The 21,082-nt window shown below is 37.3% G+C and overlaps 1 protein-coding gene and 1 long non-coding RNA gene across 8 annotated transcripts in view; both read right to left on the bottom strand.

Moving 5' to 3' along the window:
- Positions 1 to 21,082, bottom strand: part of clstn2a (calsyntenin 2a) — a 453,983-nt gene that overhangs the window by 380,052 nt on the left and 52,849 nt on the right. The window lies entirely within an intron of this gene.
- The window catches only part of LOC138742362 (uncharacterized), a 55,282-nt gene continuing 52,419 nt past the window's right edge, over positions 18,220 to 21,082 (bottom strand). For all 4 annotated transcript variants that reach the window (XR_011344110.1, XR_011344109.1, XR_011344108.1 and 1 more), the window contains one exon: positions 18,220 to 18,716. This is a non-coding gene — a long non-coding RNA (uncharacterized lncRNA). The remainder of the gene's footprint in view (positions 18,717 to 21,082) is intronic.

Below are 21,082 nucleotides of genomic sequence, written 5' to 3' on the forward strand. Positions count from 1 at the left end.
CCAGCGTTGTCTCCGCTCTATCCTCAACATTCATTGGAGCGACTTCATCCCTAACATCGAAGTACTTGAGATTGCAGAGGCCAACAGCATCGAATCCACGCTGTTGAAGATCCAACTGCGCTGGGTAAGTCACATCTCCAGAATGGAGGACCATCGCCTTCCCAAGATCGTGTTATACGGTGAGCTCTCCACTGGCCATCGTGTCAGAGGTGCACCAAAGAAGAGGTACGAGGACTGCCTAAAGAAATCTCTTGGTGCCTGCCACATTGACCACCACCAGTGGGCTGATATCGCCTCAAACCGTGCATCTTGGCGCCTCTCAGTTTGGCGGGCAGCAATCTCCTTTGAAGAAGACTGCAGAGCTCACCTCACTGACAAAAGACAAAGGAGGTAAAACCCAACACCCAACCCCAACCAACCAATTTTCCCTTGCAACCGCTGCAACCATGTCTGCCTGTCCCACATCGGACTTGTCAGCCACAAACAAGCCTGCAACTAACGTGGACATTACCCCTCCTTAATTTTCATCTGCGAAGCCAAGCCAAAGAAATATTAATTATGTTAGAAGTCTGCTTATCAGCAACTGAATAATTGTGAACATAGAGCTGTTATTTATGTACATGTTTCAACGACACTTGTAAGCTACTTGAACAGCTCATGTACCGTGGAACTAAATTGAATGTCACAAATGAATGTCATTTTATATTTATAACCTGCATGGGGAAAAAAAATCCCAGAATTGCAAAAATGACATCATAAATTTATTTGAATATCTTGATCAGAGTTCATTTATTCCAAAGTCCAATCCACACTATTACATCTATCACCCCAAGCTGCAAAATACCAGTGGCAACATAACTCTGCCCCAAGATTAATGCTGAAGGGCATGAGACTCCAGTGATAGATGTCAGATGATCTGATGACAAAAATGAACAGGAGTCACAATGTGTTCACAAACTCTGAACTGCACAGGAGTTTATTATAATTATCACGTGAAGAGATCCTTGGCCAACTCCAGCTGGAAACGAAAGGAGTGGTTTGATGGGAATCACTTGGGGATTACAAACTATGCCACTGGAAACTATGAGCATTCTTGGATTGGATGTTCTAAGATTCTGTTTATTGTCATGTCCACCAAATTACACAAAATTATTTTTCCTTTATTTGCCTTTTTAAGGCACACAAAAAGGTGCTATTAATCCAGAACTACTATCACAATAAGAAAGAAAAGTGACACAAAAAAAACATCCATGGATCCTGCCACCTTCTCCTCCATAGCTGTTCTGTGCAATGGCGAACCCGACCACCAAATCATCCATGTCACCTTCCGCCAAATCTCCAAAACTATTAGAAAGCTGTTCAGTGCCCAAGGCTCTTTGGGAGCTGAGCCCTGCACGCCATCGGCACCCTCGTGGATCCTGGTCCAGTCACCAGCATCCTAATAATGAAGTCTTGGGCTATCTAGTGATGAGTCGGAATCTTTTTGACTTGGCATTGGAACCTTTAGCTGTTGCTCTTTGAGAGAGCAGAGGTTTTACAGGAATAACTAGAAATAGAGTTGAGCATCTCCTTTAACATTTCTATACCAAATATATTAACTTTGCTTATGCAAGTTAGCAAGTTTTTGGGTTATAAATTAAATTTGCATAAGAGTGAACAATTACCACTAAAAGGATCTTTTTCAAGATATTTCAAATTCCTGTTTAAAATAGTGAAAGACTAATTTAGAAATTTGGGAATTACAATTACAGAAAGTCAAAAATTTATTGATAGAAAACTGTTTGGTATCATCTAATCAGACTAAAGAATTACTATTGGGATCATCTTTATCCATTACAATGATTGGATGTATCAATTTGATTAAAATGAACGTTTTACCTAATGTTTCGATTTTCAAGCTTTATCAATCTTCATTCCTAAATCTTTTTTGATACAGTGGAATTGTTTATTTCCTCATCTATATGGCAAGGTAAACTATCTCTCATAAATAAAGCTCATCTTCAAAGGCTAAATGGAATGGGGATCATCATTTCCAAATCTTAGATAGGTTAACATAAATAATCTACTTTTATTGGTACATTGGGTAGAAATGGAATTGAATTTCTCTAAAAAGTCATCTATGTTAGCTATTTCAAGTTCCTCTTTACCCATCTCCTCTTCCAAATTGACACATAATCAGATAATGAGAAATAGGTTGAGAATATAGTCACAATTTAGGAAATGTTTTGGCCATGATAGTTTTTCTCTTGCCAGTCCAATTATAGATACCCATCTTTTTCAGCACTTTTTGTTAGATGGAGGTTTTAGGGAATGGTTTAGATTAGGTATCAAAAGTTATAAAGATCTTTTTATACAAGAGAATTTTGCTTCTTTTGAAAAATTAATTGAAAGCCGAATTTAAGTTACCCAATAGACATTTTTTTCTTTAAGATATTTACAAGTTAGGCATTTTGTTCAGTCTAAGCTTTCTGATTTTCTCAATTCTCAAAAAATAATATACTTTTTGATTTGCAGTTCTCCCAGTGTGGATGAATATGGATTATTTATAATAACATTTAGATTTAAAAGCACCCTCAATGACTGGGATTAAGAATGATTGGGAACAAGAATTGAATATAACCTTTTTAAGACCAAGATTGGTTTTCTATTCTTAACTTGATTAATGAATCTTTATTTTGTGCACAGCATTGTTTGTTCCAATAAGATACACGTGTCCGAAGTCAAATTACTTTGTTTTAACTCAGATGTGATGAATTTAAAATTTTTGAAGCCTCATTGATTCATATATTTTGGGAATGTCCTATTTAGAAGAATTTGAAATAAAAAAAATTATTAAAGATTCTAAAAAAAAATTAAATTAGAACCTCGCCTTCTCATTGCTTTTTTTTTGGTTTTGCTCAAGAGGATATACTCTTGACTTCAACCCATGAGAAAATTTTACCTTTTACCTTGTAAGACAAGCAATTTTAATGAAATAGAATGATGACTCTCCCCCACTCATGCTCAGTGGTTACATGATGTTATATCCTGTTTAAGCTTGGAGAAAATTAGATACAACATTAAAGATATAAAGTTTCAATTTGACAATATGTGGGCCCATGCATAGATTTCTATCATAATTGGAAGACTTAAGAAGTTTGGAAGCTCCAGAGACTCGGTCTGGTGTCTGAATGTTGCTATTCAATCCATATCTTTACAATTTTACAAGTTAACCTTGTTTAGAGGAAGGGGTTAGATTAGACAGGATTTTTTTTTGGATTACTTAGTTAATATGGGTTTAATATGGTAGTCATGGTTCATCATTCATTTGCATAGAATCCATCCTTTCCTTAGAGAAAAGGATTGTCTAATTTAGTCTCAACTATTTTCTATCCAGAACTATATTGGGATATATTATGAGAAAGGAATAAATTGTTAATTGCCATAGTGATTGAATTTGATATCTTAAAGAAATAAATTCAATAAACAATTATGGATGTTTCTGATTTACATTATATGTTCAGTTTGTGATGTGTACATGATACAATTTGCTGTTTGTTATATTAGATGACTTTGAATGTAGGATTTACATGTTAAACTCAATAAAAAAATGTTTTAAGAAGAAAGCAATCTCTAACTTTATTTTCAAGTTGTATCTATTTTTTAAAATTTATATGTTACTCCATATTCATTTTTATGGGTTGATTAGAAATTAGTAACCAGTTTTCCTGAGGTCACCTTCTGTTCCCAACTTCATTTCATAAGGCAATTACAAGATGAGATTTAGTGGACAATGCAAAAGCCAATTCATTTCCAGTTCGATAAATCTTCTATAATTTGGTGGTATTAAGCCACTGAACAGTAAAATTGCATCCTTAATTCAAAATTTGAATAACTCTATGCATGTAATAAATAAATGCAAGAACATTGCACATTTCCTTTTCAAAAATGTGCATAGAATATTATTTTGGTCTGATTAGAAACTGATGCACTGGAAGCAGGACAACGGTTCCTGGAGCCCATTCCTGCATATAGTAACTTGTCTGCATTTTTTCCCAGCCATTTTATTTGTCAAGAAGCAAAGTCAATCAAATGTATGGTCTGCACATGGGAGACAGCTTAAAACCCAAGTGACACAGATGAATGCAAATTAATACAAAAAAGCATGGTCACTCATTGGATTGTACACTGATTCTGAGAAGACCATTCTCGCTTCCAAATAGCAGAGACTATCAGTGTTTAATTTCATTTCACCATTACATCAGGAAAGCAATTTTCTGTAAGTGGCATGTAGCAACTAAAATACTCCAGTTCAGTAAAGGTTCTATTTGAAGTATTGCACATAGGTAATTATGTTCAATTATCTTACAGTCTATGATTTTAAAATAATCACTTTGATTCAATCCTCTGTTATAGCAACCAAAATTGGATTACTTTTCTCCAGAAGGCATTTGAAACCACAGTCTGTGATCAGGGTCAGTTATAGTGCCAAAAGTTACAATGAGCCAAATCCCATCTGTCCCCAAAGTGCTCAATTGAAAAAAAACAGGGTTATACTACAGCCGATGAGAATTCATAATCATCATACTCAGCTAACTACAAGAGGACTACCTTCATTTTATGATTACCAACTATAAATGGACAATAAATGAGGTCATTCTTTTAATACTCACCTCTCAAGAATGAAAACAAATGAAAATAAAATCTCACTCTGGCAGATACTTCAGAAGAGCCAGGATCTGAATTTTGCAAACAAAGCAGTGGTCTAATTCAGCATTTCTGAAAGAACCAATGTTCCAGCCAAATTCATGGGTCCCCAGAAGGGCCCTGTTGGATCTTAGGCCAGAGGTTTGGTCAGAATGCAATAAAATCTGTGTTTATTGTAAGCAGCTGAATCCAATCCAACCTTCACTTCTAGCTTTTAAGAGTTAATTATATAAACAGCTGTTTATTTTTGATGCTGTTCTTAATGTGGGAGGTACATTAAAAGACTTTGTACAAGAGAATTCAGGGGCAAATTTTTTTATAAAGCCCTATGGTACAAAAGTATAGCAGTTAAGTGACTGAACTAGAATCCAAATAAATCTCTGTCTGATGGTCGAGAACAAGGCTGAATCTCCATCATAGTGAATGAAGAACTTAAAGTCAAATAATTCCATATATCTGGAATAAACTATCGATCTTAGTTGCAGTAGGTTCAAACTACTTGATTTGTAATAGTACAGTGCCCTCCTGAATGTTTGGGACAAAGACACCGTTTTTCCTTTATTTTCCCCAGTGCTCCACAGTTCTACATTTGTAATCAAACAATTCACGTGATTAAATTGCTTATTTCCAGATTTTATTCAAGGGTATTTGTGTACATTTTGGCTTGTAGAAATTGCAGCACTTTTTATTCATAGTCCACTCATTTCAGGACAACAAAATCAGGATTTATTGTCATGAACAAGTCACAAAATCCAGTGTTTTGCAGTAGCGTCATAGTGAGAAAATTTATATGAACCACATTACAGCAATATTTTTTTTTAAATAGAGCAGGAAAAGTAAGGCAGTGTCTTTGGTTCATTGATTATTGAGGAATCTGACGGCCGCGGGGAAGAAGCTTTCCTTGTCCCGCTGAGTGCATGTCTTTGGGCTCTTGTACCTTTTTCCTGAGGGTAGCAGAGTGAAGACGGCATGGCCTGGGTGGTGGGGGTCTTTGAGGATAGAGGCTGACTTTTTAAAGATATCGCTTCATGTAGCTGTCCATGATGGAGTGAAGTCTGGTGCCTGGAATGTCACAAGCCAAGTTAATAACCCTCTGGAGTTTTTTCTTGTTCTGACCGTTGGTGTCTCAATACCAGACAGTGATGCTACCAGCCAGAATGCTCTCCACCTGTGGAAGTTTTCAGTGATATTCCAAATCTCCTCAGACACCTCACAAGGTAAAAGCCACTGGCGAGCCTTCTGCGTAATTGCATCGACATGGAGGCTGCAGAATAGATCCTCAGAGATGTTAACACCCAGGAATTTGAAGTTCTTGAACCTCTCCACTATTGAGCCCTCGAATGAGGACTGGGTCATGTTCCCCTGACTCCCCGCTTAAGTCCACAATTATCTCATTGGTTTTGCTAATGTTGAGTGCAAGAGTGTTGGCATGACACATTCAACAAGCTGATCTATCTCCCTCCTGTATGCCTCCTCATTGCTGTTTCTAGATCTGCTGACAACTGTGGTGTCATCACCAAATTTGTAGATAGCATTGGAATTGTGCCTGGCCATACAGTCATGGGCATATAATGAGTAGAGCAGTGGGCTAATCACACACCCTTGAAGTGTGCCTGTGTTGATTATCACTGAAGAGGAGATGTTCTTTCCAAATCATACCTGCTGAGGTCTTCTGATGACAAGGTCAATGATCCAGTTGCAAAGAGGGTGAGGTGGGGGGGGGGGGGGGGGGTGGTTGCAAAGGCCCAGAATTTGTAGCTTCTCATCCAGCACTGAAGGAATAATCATGTTAAAGGATGAACTGCAGTCAATGAAGAGCAGCCATATGTATGAGTTGCTATTTTCAAGGTGATCCAGTGCTGAGTGGAGAGCCAGTGATATTGCATCTGCTCTGGAGCAATTGTGCTGATAGGTGAATTGCAGAGGGTCCAGATCTTTGCTTAGGTACATGTTAATTTTGGCCATGACCAGCCTCTCAAACCATTTAATCACAGTAGAAGTTGGAGCTACTAGGCAATAGTCATTGAGGCAACTCACACTCCTCTTTCAATTTTTAAAATTAAGACATACAGCATGATAATGGGTATTTTCGGTCCATTAGACTGTGTCACCAAATTTACATTCCATTAACTTACACCCCCGGCACATTTTTGAATGGTGAGAGGAAACCATTCAATCAGGGAGAGAACCTATAGACTCCTTACAGACAGTGCTGGACTCAAATCTGGTCCTATCCCGATCACTGAAAGGGTTATGGGGATAAGGCTGGAAAGGGGTACTGATGGTAATGATCAGCCATGATCTAAAATGGCGGTGCTGGCCCGACGGGCCAAATGGCCTACTCCAGCTTCTATTGTCTATTGTCTATTGTCTATTGCTATGCCAACGATGCCACTTCATGGCCATTGGGATTATTGATGTCCTTTTGAAGCAGGTGGGAACCTCTGACTGGCGCAATGGGAGGTTGAAAATACCTGTGAACACTCTGGCTAGTTGGTTGGTGCAGATTTTCAGTACCCTGCTAGGTATGCCGTCAGGGACTGTTGCCTTGCAAGGATTCACCCTCTGATGTCATCCTCAGAGACAGATATCACAGGGTCCTCAGCCTTTGCAGGGAATTAAAACTGTGGAGATGGAGCACAAATGTGTAAGGAATAAATGTGTCTTTGCGCCAGACATTGTGGACAGCACTGTATATGATCCACAGTGGGGAGTGGTGGGGGGTTGGGGTTTGGGGAAGTTTGGCAGTGGCATTAATGTTGTCTCACACCCCCTGTGATCCAGGTCCAATCCTAAGCTCCTCTGGTCCTGTCAGTGTGGAGTTTGCAATTTCTCTGTTACCATCTCTGGTGTTCTCCCACATCCTAAAGACATCCTGATATGAAAGTTAATTGCCCCTAATGTAGGAGATGGCAGGCAAATCAGGATGAAGTTGATGTAAATATGGGAGAGAATAGGCTAAAGGAAATTTAAAAATGGTAAATGGGACTGTCGGCTCATATGCGTTTGATGGCCTGAAAAACCTTTTTCCCTGACAGTCATAAATTCCATTTGGTATATTTATATCTTTCAGAGAGTGAAATACACTCTGACCTGCCCATATGCCATTCACACCAACCAATATTGGTGGTTTGTAACCAACAACTTCTACAATCTTCTGAATTTCTCCATTTCTTCTTCAGTTGCTTCTATATTGGGTGATATGGGCAGTCTATCTTTAAAGGTTGATGTCCATCTCTGATTGTCTCCAGAAAAATGGTTCTGGCTATAGTAAACTGGATGAGGTCCAGTTGTGGAAGCCCCAGTTTCTGGCCTGACTTTGTTTGCAAATTACCATAGCAGAGTTATTAAAATGATTATATGCACATATATTGACAGAGATATTTAGCCCATCAAAAGAAAATATGAAGTTCAATTTCTATACATGAAATCCCTGCTCTGTTTTATGTTAAGGGGAGGACATGATCCACCAGAGTTCCTGAGTTTGAAAGATATTGACATTCCTTCATCGTTCTTTTGTTGAATCTTGGAACTTCAGAGTGAATGATGTTACAGGATAACCCACATTATATGGATTATAATCAGTCAAAAAATGGCTGCTAAATGTTTTACTTGGGGAACTAAGATCGTCTATGATGGCCTGCCAGTTATGTCAATTTTAAAAAATGGAATTCAAAAACTAAATAAATTAATAAAATGGATACTAAAGGCCAAATAACTTGTCAGATTTTTTTTTTTTGTTCTGCTAAATAAAAATTGTCACTGGTTGAATCTAAGTGCTGATCTTTTGGGAGTCTTATTTAAAAAAAAACAGGACTGGTCTTGACAATTTTAACAGTAAAAATACACTCTTGACAAGGATGGTTCGGGAATGTGCCAAGATTTTTTTTTTATCCACTGATCACAACAGTGAAATAACATCTCTCCAACACTGAGAAGATTAAATCTATTTTTACCCAAATTGTAGTCAGCAGAATTCCCACACCCTGATTTCCTATTTTAACAACTTATTACTGTTCAATTGAAAAGTCTATTTTCTATTATCTCTCTCAAATGGCCAGAAACAATTGTGCCTGTGCAAGATACAGAATCAATCACAAGCAAGTGTACATGGGTCAAAACATGCTAGCTCCATAAATTCTCATTCACAAAGCTACACAACTTAACATTCATCTATTTGTACTGATGTAAGAATAGAGGTGGTTGTGTACCACCAAAATTCTTATTATGGATTCATGTGACCATATGGTTACTAAATTTCAAGCACTCATGATAACAAACATGAACAGCTGTCCTGTAAGAATTTGAAATGATTCATATAGTAGAACCTCAAAATGAAAATATCCAAACTATGCCATGATATAAATTTAAATTATGCAAGATTTTACCTTCATTTAATGATTATAAATTCACCACAAATCAACGTAATCTGGCTCATCTCAACTATTGCTGCTAAATTCTCTGCTGGTCTGAATTTCACCGAGCCATTTAAATGCCTACATTAAAACTGGATACTGACCTGTAAAGTATATAAAGCTTGGAATGGATCAGTATAATCCTTTTGATTACTGAAGACTGAACAGATAATAATATCCCATTCCAAATTTAGACTCAATAAGAAATTTTCTTGTGTTACCACCAGTTTTAGGAAGATTTATGGCAATAGGAGGAACATACTTAAAGCTGGAGCATTGTATTTGCCACAAAATAATACAACTGCACTCACCTCCTGTAGAAGTGCCTGCCACTGTAAGGTTGATGAAAATCGTTGCCTATTCTATCGGGTACAAATATTCCTTTTGACCTCAAGCTTTTTAAATCTAAACTCAAGAAGTAACACATTTTTTTTAAAAATGGGTAAGAGCGACTCCTGCATTTTAGAGTAGTCCATTTTTTTCCTGCAAGGCAATTAAAAACCACCAATGAAAAAGAGAGAGGAGATTTTGTTATTTGTAATCAGTTCTGTTCAGAGAATAGTTTAGCACTCTGACCATACATATCCTTCTGGGGAAACTGTAGCTTTATATCTGCATTAAAATGGTGAATGAAGAAATAATAGAGGTACAGCCTGAAAGAGACAAATGTTTCGTTTGGTGCGGCCCCCCTGGGCTTCAGAGACCCAAGGTCTCTTGTTGTACGGTAGCTGATACCCCATAGGAATTAGGATTTGGCAGATTACATTTGTAATAGCAGGAACAGGCTCTATGTCTGGTATTCACTCATGCAAGGAATCAGAGAGAACCTTAAAACAGGCGGAACACTGGTATCTCATGATTGACAGTGATGTTTGCAGCCTTTGTTTAGAACCTTCTAGTCCAGGCCCAGAAGGCTATCATAGGTTGTCATCACAGACAAGTTATTTATTGTCAGCTAGTTGCATCCACAGAGGTTATGGTGGGTGCTATTGATCTGAGAAGTTCTTGTTTGCTGCTTGTGATATCTACAAAACATTGCAAAATATTTTGCACAATGTGGTATGCACACAGGTGTTGGGCTCTTCAATCAACCAAATATGTATACCAAAATGAACTTCCTATTAAGTCTATCCTCCACACAATTGAACTTGAAGAGCTGGAAAAAAAAAAGAATCTCAGGGTTGTATGTGATGTCATGTACATGTACTCTGACAATAAATCTGAAATCAGATCTGAGATCATAGACTCCCATTCTGCCGATTGCAGCATCTCCCCTCACTCAACAAAGCCGCTTTGTTTTTCCCATTCCTCCTCACAAATCCTCATTCTCACAGTCTATTATGACTTCTGAGCATCAGCCTATTTCCACCTTCAGAGCAGTGTTTTCCCATTCCCATGCCTCGACTCAACTGCAGTGGAAGCTTTCATTCACACAATTCTCATGTTGAGTCTTGACTAGTGTTAGGTCTGCTTTGTTCGAGAATGAGTGAGTCAGACACCAGACTGAGTCGAAATCAAGGTTCTTTATTACCGGATTGTAACACTTGCAACTAACAGTGTTAGTTGGAGAAGGCGCATTCTAACGATATCAGCAAGTGGTGTTTTTTTTATACCCCAGGACACGCACTTAGTAAATTATCATACCATTACATTGTCCAATGAATAAGCTGTTGCTACCCTTCTCTGTTAGTCTGCTGCACATCATTCTTGTTATTGCCACACTTATCTTGAGCATACAAGGTCACACCTGCATCCTGTTACTCCTTAGTACTGGGTGACTCCTTCTCCGGTCCCAACTCATGATGTTTTTACCTTACACTAGTCCAAAAAATTCCTGGTGTCCCTTCCTCAATGTTGAAACCCAAAAGGTCATTTGCCCATCTCCCCTTCACTAGCAAATTAATTTTAAATCTTTATTTTAACTTCTTGATCTCACTCCTCACCATCTCTGCAATCTTATCAGTCTTTAAGTTTCCTCCAGTCTATGTTTCTGAACATCTTTGAACTTACCTGCTCCACTATCAGCAATCTTGCCTTCAGCTGTCAATGTGATCAAGCTTGGAACATCTTTCCAAAACCCCTGTCTCTCCATCAAGATGCTGTTAAAAACCTCTCCCAGGTTGATCGGGTTCTCCATTATCTCAAGCAGCTCAGTAACATTCTTTATTTGATAATGCTCCTATGGTTGTTGGGATATTAAAAGCGCCATACAAGAGAAAGTTGCTTTGCTGTTTCCTCACCCACTTCCCTCAAGTCTCTAAAGAAATTATTGCACGTGAAAATGTTGATCACCATGGGTAATATGCTATGGTGGAGCTGGTAACAAAGTGCTAGGAATGACAGATCAAGGAAGAGCAATGGCTCTTTCTTTGAACACATCTGGCAGTCTCATAGATTCTGACCTCCTCCTACAAGACGCTCTCAACAAACTGGAAGACCTTATCTCACTGTGGAAACATGACTACTGAAACTGGCTGCAGTGTGTAAGGACAATGCATTACAAAACGCATCAGCAAACCTCAAATGGTTCAGCTCTCAATTCATCAACCTTGTCAGCTTGGTACCATCTTGTCATTTCCAAAATACTTGTTCACGCTTCTACCTCAAACAGTCTTCCAGTCATGTTTAAATCCTTCAAGGAAAGAGTATGACACGTTGTAAGGTGAAGGAAAACCTTATTAATAAATGTTAAAAAAATGAAAACTGTAAATGTTGTTTTAACTTGTCATCTCCCCCCCCCCCCCCCCCCCACACTTTCACTGTGAAACAACATATTTATTTGAAAGCTCTCTTTGGTATGGTAACCCAAAAGCATGGACCAAGGGCCTAGATAAATAAATAAATTAATAGCTCATTAAATTAGCTATTATGATGAATGAAGGAACATGAAGGCTCCTAAAGCTATAACAACTCAAATCCCTTCAGAGCATCCATGAAATTTAAATTCAGTTATTAAACTTGAAAAATGATCAAGAATTTTTTTAATAGTCATAATGAAAAGTGCAAAGCTACTAGATTATTATGAAAAATATTTAGTTCAAAGCTCTTTGCACAGAAATCCTCCACCCTGATACAGTCTATAGGTGTGCCTGTCAGCCCTCAAATGCTGTCGACTCTTAAATGCCCTCTGAAATGACCGAGCAAGTCATTCAGCTCCAGGGGAATATGGGATGGCCATTGAATGCTGGCCTTGCCAATGGTATCCAGATTCCAAAAACTGATAAGTGAAAGAGAATGTTCACTTGTTACTTCCTTCCTGATTACATGCACCAATTTTTCATGCGTATTCATGGCCTGTTTCCTTTCTGCTCTGGCTTTCTTTAACAGTATCTTCAGAGATTTTACTCCAAACCACTGAGCTATTGCCATAACTGATACCATTGCTTCTCTGCAATGACAGTGTTCAGAGTTGTAAATAACTGGACCCCTTTCAGAACAAGTTACCAATGCTTCCCTCACAGAGACAGTAAACCAATGAGAGGCAGGTTGCTGGTGAACAAACCCTCATACATATTTACAGAGTTCTGTGAATATAGAGCACTCCTCAATCCCACATCATCAACCTCCAGTGGAGAAAATTCCAGTCATCAGCTTTGATTTTAAAATCAGAATTTATTTTTATTAAACTCACATTGTTATTTCTTTTTCACTTAATGCAATCCATGGCATTGCTGTGGCTGATAATATTATAGAATGGAAAAGTTTTCAAGTAGAAGAAATCAATTCCAAATTAGACTGACGAATGTTGTCAGATCATTGATTAAATATTGGTCTAAAACAGAAAGGATAGAACTTATTAATCTTAATAATTATCGTAATGTAATTATCTACAATAAAATCTATCATCTGGCACACATTAGCAGTGTCTTAATTGTGCCCCTGAAGTTTTCAGGCCAAGTTGAGTATTCTTCATTAAATAAGCTATTATGATGAATGAAGGAACAGGAAGGCTCCTAAAGTTATAACAATCACTGTTCAGAGAAATGAATAATCCAAATAAAGAGAATGGTGTGGTCAGATGAGTGCTGGAACATGAGTGTGAATTCTGGAACCAGGGCAGATCGGTAGATTCACTGCTCACTGGAAATTGTGCCCATTATATAGGTGAGGGATGGAATCTGGGGAGAATTCATGGGAATGCAGGTAATAAAATAGGATTAGTGTTAATAGGTGTTGGAGCATTGGTGCAGACTCCATGTCTTGAAGGGCCTCTCTCTGCACTGAAGGACACAGTTCTATTGTCAAACTTGGTCAAAATCACCCAGAAACTTTGTCTTTGGTGCCAATTTTAGAAGTAAATGTATTTCACAAATATTGACACATGATTTAGAATCACAGCATAATGACCTTAGTCATCTCACAAATTTGGTCTTGAAACACTTTCTCCCCCCCTCCCCCCCATTTCAAATGTTAAACTTACCATAATTCACAACCACTAGAAATCTAAAATAGTTCAGCATTTTTAAATTAAACAATAACCTGTATTTCTCTTAATGGATCCCTTTCAAAAGCAATTACCTTCTATTTGAGACAACTGAATAAATGAATACACTTTAACTTCAAACAATAATTATTTTTTCACCTCTTTCAATAACAAAAAGAAAAATATTCCATTGTAAGGAAGGAAAATACTCTGGCTTCAACCAAAGCTCAGTTCCTTTTGATTTCTGGAACAAAATTATGTGCTTATTTCCATTACCAGGCAAGAGTGAAAAGCCAGGGAGATTACAATGCAGGGCAGGAGACCACAGCAGTGGACCAGCATATGGCTCAGCAGCCAATGGATTCAGACCAGACTGGGGACTGCTGGAGACCAGCTCATGGGATATGTGAGGGTTGCAATGATGAACAATGAGCCTTGGGTGCTGACAGTTTCCTCAATGCATTGCACAGTCAGAATCATGGACCAGGGCGGGTGACTTGGATGTGTGGAACTCATTTTCAATGCTGGAAGGAACTGGAGGTGAGACAGGGGTTGCGGCAGACAACGGAGATGGTGACATGATCCACAGACACTCAATATCTCTGAAGAGACTCTTTTGCTGATCTCTCTTGGTAGGGATGGTGGACTTTATGGAACAACAAAAGTAAATAAGTCTTGTGTATTTATATACATGATGATAAAGGAACCTTGATCATTTTGCAAAAAGAAAGTGTTTTTGGCAAAATGAAACTTGTCTAGAAAGCTTCAGTCTCGTAAACCTTCTCTGAACTGTCCAAACCATGAATATCCTTTTTAGTAAGAAGATAATACTGTGCAGTGCCCAAGATGGTGTCTTATCAATACCCTCCATAAATGAAACTTAACCTCCATACTTTTGGATTTAATTTATTTCACAATAAATAACATTGTTAGTTTTCCAATTTATTTTTTGCAAATCAAACTGGAACAGATTTCTCTGCGTCACGGAGCTCTAAACTCTTTCCATTTTGATGAAACATTTTTACTTTGACTGCAAATTGAACAATATTTGCTCGATCTTTGCCCACTCATTTAACCTGTCCAAATTCCTCTGCACCAAACCCAACGCTTTGAGAAATTTCACTGAGCTAATGACAAAACAGTTCAAATTCTGTGAAAGCATTGGACAATTTCAACTGCCCCCCCCCACCCCACCCACCAAAAAAAAAGTTTTCTTCCTGAAAATAAATTGGGAATTATGATAGTCAACCTGAAGCTGAACACAAAGATAATTTCAGATTTGCTGTATCATGTAGGAAGTTAGAGAAACATTAAATTAACTTTTATTGAATTGAGTACATTTAATTCCATTATGATATTGACACATTGCGTTAGTTCAAATGATTGAAAAATGTTTTGCTGCTAATTTTCATTTGTACTCAACATCTGATGCCTCTTTTGTCAGTGTCCAACAATAGTCGGACAGCATTGATGGATTCCAGTTACCCTGATACAGGTTTTCCACAGACCCATTTTTCTGGTGAAATCTTTCACCGTGTTCGTCACTGACAGCACAAAGATCAGCAGGGAAGATGTTCAGGTGTGAATGCAGAAAATGAATTTTCAATGCACTTCATGGTTTTGTAAGCTTGAAGTAGACTTAAAATATGGCAGGAAATCACAAATAGCTTACATCTAAAAGTGGTACATGATAGGAAAATGTTAAGGTGATTTTCGTGATCAGCAGCTCAAAATCCATAAAATACACCCAAAAGTATTCAGGAAGCAAAATCTTTGTTGTCCAGTGAAATCAATTACTTGAATTGCAATCATTTTCCTGCAGTGTCATTCAGTTCAACTCCAGCTCTGTATCACAAAGCACAGTTCCTTTGTGAGTACATTCCTGTGCCACACATCAGTACCCCATTTAAAAGGGATGGCATTGTGGTACAGCAGGTAGTGTTACTGTTTCCAGTTGCCCCAGTTCAATCATGACCTCCAATGCTGTCGACGTGGGCAGCATTCTTCCCATGACCTTGTAGGTTTTCTCCAGATGTTCCAATTCCTCCGAATTTCCAAAAAAATGAAGATTGGTGGGCTACTTATCCACTGTAAATTATGGCCAATGTGATTGGGTGGAAGGAGAAACATGGAAAAGAGAGGCTACAAGGACAACAGTGAGGTAATGACACTGATGGGATTCTCTGACAGCTGGCATAAGCTTGATGGGTTGACAACCAGCTATGTCATAAGAACAGGAAATATACATTGATAACCAATGAGAACTCTAGCTCTTAAATGCAGATAAAGCCACTGTGCCTGCATGCGATAACCATACAAATGCTGAATGAAGTGCAATGAATCTATGATTATACCCATCCAAAATGATCCTTCTCCATGACTAATTCAGAAACAGACACATTTTCCTGATCTAGACCTCTGCAAACAAGGGTTATTTTTCCCATCACAATTTGTGCTTACTGCTTGGATGTTTTTTTTTCCCCCAATCATACAATCTGATGAAAGGCCTCTACTTTCCATGAAAGTAAGTTTTGATATGCAGTACTTATGTTCTTCAAAGCCCACTTAAAATTAAAATCAAAGGTTTAACTTTATGTGATTAAAGTAAATACCAGATACATTTTACATATGGTCATCCATGACTTGGTTGCTCATTCATGATGTTTTTCAGTCAACTAATTGCATAAATGTAATAAAACACGGCAACAATGATATTGATTAAACACAATTTAGGCCCAATCTGGAAAAGAATAACAAATTCTCATTAAATATAGCATTTTTTGTTGCATTTTCAAATATTTAGACATCACACAAACAATCAGTTCTGCCCATACCCTCCTGCTCAGCTACTTAGTTAAGGACCTCAACGTCAATAATCTATAGCTCTTCCTCCCAACGGCCAGCAATTTTGTAGATAGGAAGCAATGATCTTCCACCAACATGATGCAAAGATGAGTCAATGTTTTGCTCACACACCACTATCATGGACATTTTACTTTCCAATCTTTAAATCTTCCTCATTTTATACAGCATGATAAATGCACCATAATATAAAAAAACTCAATTTTAGAAACGATCCAAGTGTGACAATTTTTTTTAAAAACTAATTTCCTTCACAAATATTACATTCAAAACAGATCCTCTGGAGAATACAATAATCATTTTTTTTTCCAGATAAGGTTTAACATAATCCTAATCTTCATCAAAGCACCAGTCTCACAGTGAACTTTCCACCAGCAGGAAAACTGTATCTTATTCATATTTCAAAGTCTAAAAGTTTCATTTTATAATTGGAAAAACAGTAACTTGTTTTCTGACCAAATGTCTGACAATATAGCAGCAAATTCTCTGTCATGGGCCGTCTCTTTTAGCACACACATTTAAGATACAGGTCAAGGTGGAAAATTTATTTTATCTCAAATGATGGTCCCATTTTTTTTTCTGAGCTATCAATTACCTTCAAACTGCATCTTTCTTATCTTGAGAGAAGGCAAAATTGAGATTTAATGCAAAAGCCGAACAGAAATTCACTTTACATTTTAAACCTCTTAACATCCTCTGCTTCAAAACTTTATCAGTTAAACACAGAGATGTGGCTTCCCAAATATTCAAAACTTTAAAGGAATCAAAAAAATTCAGGGTACTCTTGAAAAAACATGTTTTAGAGGTTCAAAGTTACTTCAGTCACCGAATAGCGGTTGTGTTTACATTTGAAGTCCTTTATCAGTACTGTGGAAAAAGTGGCCAGCTTCCTTTACTTGAAGAATTCCTACACAGAAAAACAGCAACACGATTGCCTTAAAATCAGTGAGTATTAAAATTTATTTTCTAAGGGATTCATGTTTCTTTGATCTAGATAGAGAGAACCCATGTTATACAGCACTGAAAAGGCCCTCAGTCCAACTTGCCCCTGCTGGGCTTGTCCTGTTTGCTGTATTTGATCCAAGCCCTTCCTTTCTGTATTGTTGTCCATATTTTTATTGAATGTCAAAAATATACCAATTTCGACAATTTCATCAGGTAGCTTGTTGCACATATAGATCCGCCTCTGAGTGAAAAAGTTACCAAGGTTTTTTTTAAATCTCACCCCTCTCACTTGCACCTCTGCCCTCTCGTTCTCAAATTGCCTGTCCTGAGTAAGAGACTGGGAGCATTCACTTTATCCATGCTTCTCATGATCTTAGAAGCTTCTATCTTGTCACCCTACAGCCTCCAACTGAAGATATTGTTGGAAATCCTTTGTTTATTGTGCAATATGTGCCAATAGTGGAGAAAATGAGTGGTCAGGCAGGTAAAGAGAATGGCAAATAAGCCAGTTGCCTTGCCCTGCATAGTGTCAAACTTTCCAAGTGCCTGGTCAATTAACAAAGAGATTTCCATCACAATATTAACGTGTGAGGATGTGCAATGCAGAAAACATCTGCAGCGCAATGCGATGAATCTATGACCTGCTTTTACAGTTTCAATATTTCTGTGGATGGTCCAGTTAACTTTCCAGTTAATGGTGACTGCCATAATATTGACAGTGGGAGGTGAATGTTAAGGAAAGATGTTCAAGACATTTCTGTATTACAGATGGTCACTCCTTGGCTCTGAATTGTAAATGTCAACAGCAATATTAAACACACACAAAAAAATCTGAGATTTACATTTTACACACCATTTATATTGTATAAATCATAAAAAAATGTTGAATGAATTCCAGTTCAGATTTATTATCATCCAATTGTACAAGTACAACCTGACAAAATAGTGCTCTCTGATCCTTGATATAAAAACATGCAAACATCTTTTAAAGTGATATATAAGTTCATAAAGTTATTCAGCAGTCTCATTGTCCACAGGTTCCTCAGCCTGGTGGTTCTCACCCGAACCCTAATGTGGCTCTAATTCTCATCTACCTCTTTCCAACAGAAGTAGCTGGAAGATGCTGTGTGCAGGGGTCCTCAACGTTTTTGTACACCTTCCTCAGACAATAATCATAATGGATCATGTCGATGTGGGGGGGTGGGGGAAGGAGACCCCAGTGATCCTCTCTACTGCTATAATGGTCTCGTGGATTGACTTCGGTCCAGTTCTCTACAGTAACCATTTTGTGATGCAGCTGGCCTCAATAGAGGTTGACAGGATGATGGCCAGTAGTCTTGCCCACCTCAAGTCTTCTCAGGAAGTGTAGTCGCTTTGGCACTTCCCTGACAAGTGAAGAGGATTTTTTTTAATGGCATTCTTACATATAGCAACTTCTGTTTAGCCTTTGGTACCAACTTATTTTTCTGATATCATTCTCTCAATTCCATGATTTTTTTTTAAACATGATTTTTCAGATGATTATTTTTTTTAAGTTCAGTTTTGCTCATGATATTTCAGTTTCTTTTTTTTTAAACTTTATTTAAGATTTTATAACATGAATAACATATAGGATTACATTTTAAAAAATTAAGAATAAAATAATAAAATTACAATACAGTATCAGTAATCTAAATAAACTATACCCTCCCCAATAATTATTACACATTAATAACCCAACTCAAATTAGTCCAACCCCCCCTTTCCCCCCAAAATAAAGAGTGAAGAATTAATAAAGTTAATAATATATGTGAGAAAAAACCCCACTTACAAAAAAAACCAAAAACATAACCGATTAAAATACTAACAAAAAGAGAAGTAATTAATACTAAGATATCAGACTTAAAAAAACATATTTAAATCAAACATAATGCATATATTTAACAAACAGAGTTAAGATGAAACATATATTTAACTCAAACTTAATATAAAAAATTAGTAAAGTTAGTAACATTGTCTATCAAAAATTCTTAAACAATAATCAATTCTTTAAAAAAAAATTGTAGCATAAAAAAAGATGAAAAAAAAACTTTCTCTATAGAGATAAACCTTCACCAAATATCAACCAACTTCACATCTATCATCATATTAGTCACATAAACCACCATCTTAAAACAAGATATTTCAGTTTCTAATATATCCTCAATCTATATTTCATTACCTATAAAATCATTTAAAAATTGTATAATTGAATTGTTTTGAACTTTCCATTTTGTAATTGGAGTAAACTCTTTAACCTGATGGGTTGCTCAGTCTAACTGTTGATGTCACTTGTGGCTGAATTGTTAGTTAGGTAAGAAAACAATCTGTTGTAGGATCTCTTTCTTCAAGGTCAACAGTGAGTGCCATCACTTTGTTGATGACCAGAAAACCCAGGCTATATAATTATTAAATGAAATAATAGAACTTGATTGGAATGATGACTATGAAATAAGCTGTAATTTTATTTTAGCAGCAGAATATTATATTGCTTGTTACTTGGTATAATGGAACGTCATTGAGAAATAGCACTTAATCTTCTCCGCAATGAACAGAACTTGCTGCTATAAATAACTACTTTTTTAATGTCTATTGATTTATTGAAATATATACTTTATTCTAAATTATCACGGTGATTATACCATCATATCAGCAGAAAAGGAGGAGATAAATCTGCCAAGAAGACAAATGTGAATAAGGGAGACTGCAAGTGTGTACAGAGGAGAATGGATTATTAGTTGAGTTCTCCATCCATGCTGTTATTTAATTACTTTAATATCATTTTAATTTTCAAGACTTCATGGGTATCACAGACACATGGATGAGGGCATTTTGCTTCAACAAATTTGCTCTAAAACTTTTTTTTTAAGTTAGAAAATGTGAAAACAGTCAACAACTTTGGGAGGGGAAAAAATGCTGACGATTCACATCCAAGACTTTATCGAACTACAAAGGAGAAGAAGCAAGTTTTCAGCAAATGGGAAGATTACCGGAAGCCAATTTCTTTTCTTTCTTTGCCAGTTCTAATGAAAAGCCTCACACCTAAAACATTAATTGTTTCATTGCCCTCTATGCTGCTTAACCGACTGAGAGTTGCTTGAATTTTCTGTTTTTATTTCAGGTTTCCAGCATATAGCATACTTTTCCTGCTGTTGTTCATTGCATCCTTATCTCCTGGAGACATTTTTGACAATCACTCCCCAATAAACCACCAGCCCTCACGTCCCACCTTCTGAAATTACACAGATAATCAGGTCCGATTTTTTTGTGATGGTTCCACCAAATCCCTTACTATTCTGATGGTAAAACACAGGATTATGTTGACACTGTGGTTAAGTGAAAAAACACAAAAATGCTGGAGAAACTCAGCTTTTGTAGCAAAGTTTGTATCACCCTTCATCAAGGTGTGGGGGAAAATTAGAGAAGTCCGAACAAAAGGGGGGAAGGGGCTGTGGTGAGGGTGTGAGGTGATAGATGGAGGGGGGTGAAAGGAGTCTAGGTTAGGTGGAGAGAGAAAGAAAGTAGGAACAGGAATAACTAATTAAAGGGGGGGAAAAAGACAAGCTGATTAGTTCAATGAAGTGAACTCATTGTTCAAGCCCTGGGGTTGGAGGGTGCCCAGTCGAAAATGAGATGTTGTTCCTCCAATCTGCAGGTGGTCAGGGTGGGGAAGTGTGAAACGTCATGGAGAGACATGGGAGCTTGAGTGTGTGATTCAGAATTGAAATGGTTG

Source organism: Narcine bancroftii, chromosome 9 (genome assembly GCF_036971445.1).
Source record: "Narcine bancroftii isolate sNarBan1 chromosome 9, sNarBan1.hap1, whole genome shotgun sequence".
NCBI classification, from domain to species: Eukaryota; Metazoa; Chordata; class Chondrichthyes; order Torpediniformes; family Narcinidae; genus Narcine; species Narcine bancroftii.